This window comes from Oryzias melastigma, linkage group LG20, assembly GCF_002922805.2.
Source record: "Oryzias melastigma strain HK-1 linkage group LG20, ASM292280v2, whole genome shotgun sequence".
In the NCBI taxonomy this organism is placed as follows: domain Eukaryota; kingdom Metazoa; phylum Chordata; class Actinopteri; order Beloniformes; family Adrianichthyidae; genus Oryzias; species Oryzias melastigma.
The window spans coordinates 22,103,556-22,108,974 of NC_050531.1; the positions used below are offsets into that span (position 1 = coordinate 22,103,556).

The 5,419-nt window shown below is 40.0% G+C and overlaps 2 long non-coding RNA genes across 3 annotated transcripts; one reads left to right on the top strand and one right to left on the bottom strand.

The window, feature by feature from the left end:
• Positions 1–2,157: 2,157 nt before the first annotated feature.
• LOC118600266 lies at positions 2,158–2,761 on the bottom strand. Its single transcript, XR_004949882.1, has 2 exons — positions 2,488–2,761; positions 2,158–2,400 (listed from the first exon to the last, which is right to left on the bottom strand). It is a non-coding gene; the product is annotated as an uncharacterized LOC118600266 (long non-coding RNA).
• A 257-nt stretch (positions 2,762–3,018) lies between these two features.
• Positions 3,019–5,190, top strand: LOC112151046. Of its 2 annotated transcripts, XR_002920060.2 has the most exons (6): positions 3,020–3,214; positions 3,975–4,029; positions 4,107–4,156; positions 4,523–4,642; positions 4,745–4,785; positions 4,862–5,190. It is a non-coding gene; the product is annotated as an uncharacterized LOC112151046 (long non-coding RNA). The 2 variants fall into 2 exon arrangements; XR_004949881.1 differs by having other exon boundaries at positions 3,019–3,214; positions 3,975–4,156.
• Positions 5,191–5,419: the final 229 nt, after the last annotated feature.

Consider the following 5,419-nt stretch of genomic DNA (forward strand, 5'->3'; position numbering starts at 1 on the left):
TGGTGACGTCACACGCACCACGTGACCAAAACGGAGCTTTTGACCCGGAAGAGAAAGGTTTGCCAAATTTGGCCTAAAAATGCCGTTTTATTTCAATATTTCTTTCTCAAAACACGCGAAAACATTTGGAAATGGTAAATATAAGGCAAAATACAGTTCAGACCGAAAATGACCCACAACCCCATTACCTTTAAGGATCAGTCTTGAATTGAAGCGATCGTTTTGTTTCAATGGTTAAACCTAGTTGTCATGTCGACTACAAATGCGTTTGTAGTTCTCTTGTGGAAAACAAATCCAGTGTAGAAGATAAGAGACTTTTTCGAGTTGGAGTTTTCTCCAACATAATATGTTTGTTTAAAGTAATAACAAGATTTTGGTCAGATTTGAGTCCGGACTCCAAAACCTTGAGTCAGTGGTTGATCTATAAGGAGCGTATGTGTTAACCCTTTAACACCTGAGGCTTCGCCAGTGACGCTTAAACACAAAATCTTTAACATCTGGTAAGTTTTCAACCATTAACACCATCAACATAATTCCAATAGATTCTGAAGGAGAAAAGTGCCATTACAGTTAATGAAAGAACATAAAGACTGGAGCTACAAGGAGAAACGCTCTTACAGGATACCTGTTAGAGAAATATGGTTCTACAGGTTCTAAGAAGTGCTCCCCTGGAGTGGCACAGCAGCCCCACACCATCACGTTATCGCTGTTTGTTTCAAATGTGTTTTCAGTATAGTGCTGGAAAAAAAAATATGACAATACAAATTATTTTGCATCTCAATAGAGATATATACATCACGACATATTACAATAAAGTATATTTTCAGTTATCCTCTGAAAAAATGAACAAAAATGTAATTCCTTACTTCTCTCTGACTTTATTTTTTTCAAGTTACATGTAACTGAATCATCCCAAATTAAAAACACTTTTTTTAAAGTGCACAACAGTTTCAAGCTTCTTGGTAGGAAAACATATTTTCGCACTAAAGTTCAGGAATAATATAAACAAATAAAAGCGATAGCAGAGAAATAGCCCTAGAGACACTTTCCTACTTCATATCGTCATATCACCCTGCACTATTTCAGGGTGGTCCTTTTGCTCAGCAAGGTCTTCCTCCATGAACTCTCCATAGATCCGTTTGTGTCCAAATGTCTCCTGTAGAGGTTGGAGCTTCAACCTGAGCTCATTCAAGAAAGACCTGCACTTCTTTCCATCTTCATCTGTTCTCTGATGTCCTCCAGATGAGTTCTTCTTAGACTCGTTTTGGTTGATTGGACCCTTCTGGGAAACAGCTCGAACTGTGGTTCCCTGAAGCACCATAGAATTGTCTCTGTGACCTTTTTCCAGACTAATACAAGACAAAGACTTAATTTGCTCTTGAAATGTTTTAGATTAGAGCTTCTAAATTTGTTTCCTCCAGGAGTTTTCCTTTTCAGTGGTTACAGGTTACCCAGTGTTGTGGAGTTAAAACAAATCAGGTTATTTTATCTTCAAGATCAATCATTTATTTGTATGGGACATGAAAAAGAAACCGAGGATGATTATGACAACTGCATGTGCAAAATGGCATAAATAAAATCAGAATGTCTTGTGGAAACATTCTAACATGTGTGAGCTTTATTTCCTAAATTTTTGCCTCTGGAACAACACGGGAAAACTTTGCGTCATGTACAAAAAAACCTTTCCAAGTGACTAGGTTATGTATTCAACGGCAAAACAGGTCAACCATGGCATTGTGTGAGTTTGCCATTGATGAATATGCTGTGTTCCTGGAAAACTATGGCGTTAGTTTTGTGCCATAAATATCAAATGACAATTTGAAGGGGCCATACCACGATTTTCTTAAGTCTTTCAGAGTAAGCTATATCCATATAAATCATATCTTACCTTTGGAACACTAACAGGGCTGTGGATCATTACTTAGGTGGTGATCTGATTCAATTCACAAATCAAGCTTAATGATTCACGAATCAAGATTCTTACTTTTTAATATAACGTTTGTTATGTGTATGTTTTTTTACTAAATGTATAAAAAATAAAATTTGTATTAAATCACCATCATTTAAACTTTTATTTAGAACATATCTGTCATAGCTACAGAACACGTTAGCGACCCAGACGCTGGAACCCGGAAGAAACACAGCGAGAGGCGAGCGTGGCAGGTAAAGGATTTAATAGGGAGGCGAAGTGGTAAGAGCGTGGACAGGGCTGGAGGCAGGCTCCGAGCAGGAGGCCGAGGCTGGAGGCGTCACAGGCTGGTTCCTCAGAGAGAGAGATGGCCGTCTTGGAAGCAGGACCGCGGAACAGAGGCAGAGGCTCGTGGTGTGACCGTGGAGAGAAAACCCAACTGGGGATCCGGGCAGAGGCAGACAGCAGCGACCACTCGTGGTAATAGATTCCTGAGGGTGAGTACAAAAAGGGATCAGCCAGAGTCTCGTCAAACGCGTGGCAAGACTGTGACATAGACGAGGTGACCAACTATGCACCATCAGGGGCAACGGACTGGCGAGGAATGATGATCCTGGTGCTCCTTAAAAAGGCAGACGAGGTGATGAGGTGAGTGGTCGCAGCTGGGGATAATCAGCAGCCGGGTGGAGAGGAGAGGAGAGTGGAGAGGGGGAGGAGACTGACAGAGGCACCATGACAATATCAGAACAAGCAAAATTGCTAAAAACAAAACGATTTAGAGAAAAAGAAATAGTGTTTGTTTCTTTAAACAAGTTTTTTTTGTCAACCTTCTGATTAAGTTCAGCAGTAACAAAAACAGCTTAAAACGCATAAAAAAAAATCCTTATTGTTTTATATAATTTAAGAACAAATCCTGAAAATGTTCTGCACGGTTTTTCCATCCTCAGAGACTGAAAGTTCTTCAACATGTTACGTTCTAAACTTTAAATATTGGAGCAACAAAAAAGTTTCTTTTTTTCTGCAGCAGAATCAGCTGATTAACGTTGATTACATCCACACTTCAGCTGTGCAGATATGCATATTAGTGAGGCTGCGTTTCTCTACTTCAGAATCCTCCAACTACCCCTGGCTGCAGCCTGCAGACCGGGGCGTGCCTCAACGTGGGCGGAGTTAAACGTTTAATGGGCGGAGTTAAACGTCCACGTTGAGGGACGCCCACTGTTTGTGATTCTTCTTCGTCACCGCAATCTTTCGTCTTCTTCTTTGCATTTTACAAGTTTCCACATCGATTTTTGCAAAATGGAGGTACGTATCAATGAAGCAGATGAGGGTGTTGTTTGTTTTTTCAAATGTATCGTACTTTCTCCCGTTTCATTATGCGGTTCAGGTTTTACACGGAGAACGTTAGCTTGCGGTTCTCCGGGACGTCCGTAATGTTTAGCTATGTTGTATCTTCCATTGTCGGTTACACTTTTGTGGGGGTAGATTGAATCGAGCAGGCATCTCCAGCCCTAAACCTCGTGGGCTGCTGCGCTGCTTGTTTTGCCTTTAGGTTTATCGATCAGAATAAACCCCAGACCCCAGTTTCTGATGGACTGAACGTCCGATCCAGGTAAGCTGGGCGGTAACTCACGAGGAACCGGGCTGGAGACTCCTGGAGTAGATAGATAGTGTTTTTCCTCTTTGAGTTTCTAATTGTCATGTCCTTATGTAGTATTTCTGTCACTGTGTATTGATCCCCCACCACAGACCTTTGTCAGGGAAACCTTTTTGGACTTCACTGCTATAATTTTCGGTCGTTTCTTTCATAAATATGGCATTTTTTGCATTTCCACATTTTATGGAAATTCTGTTTTAGTTCTTAAAAATTATTTGCAATGGTGGGCCACACTATTTTTGACTCTTTCTGATGAAAGCAGAGCCACAGATCCTGTTTGAATTGGGCAGTTCTGTTAGTCCATTCTAAATAATTACTTAAGTTCCTTTGTTAGTTTCAATTGTGTTTATTGAGTTTATGTATGAAACTGCTGCACTTTTATTTTCTTATGCTCTGTGTTTGTTCCAGACACTCTGCACACCTTCTCTCCTCCTGGAGGACACTTGTCAGAGATGATGTTCCGGTCTGATATGTCATTGTCTCAGCTGACATTTTCCATTTGCTCTGTATCCTTTAATCAAAACATTTTTTCACCCCCAGACTTTGTCCTAGTGGTGATCTCCAACAACTGTGGGATGTTTCTTAGAATGGTGAGACCATGGCTGTTCTAGTAGTTATTATTGTGAAGGTGGTGGTGTACGTGTGGGGGGGGGATCAATACAATGTAGACCTAACTTTATCACTCAATCAATAATTAAGGAGCACGCTTTAGGATTATACACAACTTCAATACAACCGTGCAATGCAACTTGGTATTACACAGCATAAAACAAATAAAATATATTTTACACATTTTAATAACACCAATTTTCAACCAAAATTATTTCTTCCTTTAAACAGAAAATAAACTTTTTTTTTTACTTTTCAGTGACACAACTGGTACACATTTTACTGAAATGAATTGACTTTTATTAAAGTTTTTCACAGTGAATGTTTATTGTCATTGAATCACCAAGGTCTAAAGAAAACAGAATGCAAGCCAGAAAACGGCGTCGGGAAGAGCAGTAACCACATGTGAGAGGACGCCGTTTGGATCACAGTGCAAATATTGCAGGGAGACCAGCTACTATTTGAAGGTACATGGTATTGTATTTATTATAAAAGTTTAAGAGGTGGGATGTCCAAGATCTTTTTCAGTGCAATTTATCTATTTTAATTTGTATTCTGTTCTCTCGTAGGGGGAGATGACATGAAGACCAACAGTGGGACAGAGAAGATTGTATGTCGCCTTCTTACCTCACTGTTTGTGACATCTCCACTGTCTACTCTGAGAATTATCTTTTTTTTCTATACAGAAGGAAAAAAACTCCTCCCTATTCAAGAAATTGCAGCTTTACTGTATGACATCATAAGGGCAGCCAAATGCTCCAGAACACCAGCGTTTCCAGGAAGATGGTCCCTGCCTGATGTTATAGAGATGGAAGACGGGAACTCTGAAAGAACTCCAAACCTGTGACTTCATGAGTGAAGGGAAGAGAATCCTGGAGCTGAGGGATCCTTTCATGTTCTCTTTTCAGTTGAAAAGTGACTGAAACATTTTTAGTGCAGAAATAATGGATGTGAAGAACTTAAAAGTGTATATGTGTTTGGAGGAGCAATAAACAGTTTTGGCTGGTTGTTTCTTTAAAAAAAATGTCTTTTGTCTTTGTGCTGCATTGCCACAGTCATTTTAATCTCTGAGAGCCTTTCAAATGTGCCTGTGGGACCATGGTTAGATGTCTGGCATAAGGTAAGTGGTTGTACATGCCACTTTGAACTGACCTGAGACAGTGTTAAGTGTGAACGGATCTGAGCAGTTTGAAGGCCACATGAATGATTATGTACACAATTTATCTGTGGAACCTGGGTGTAAT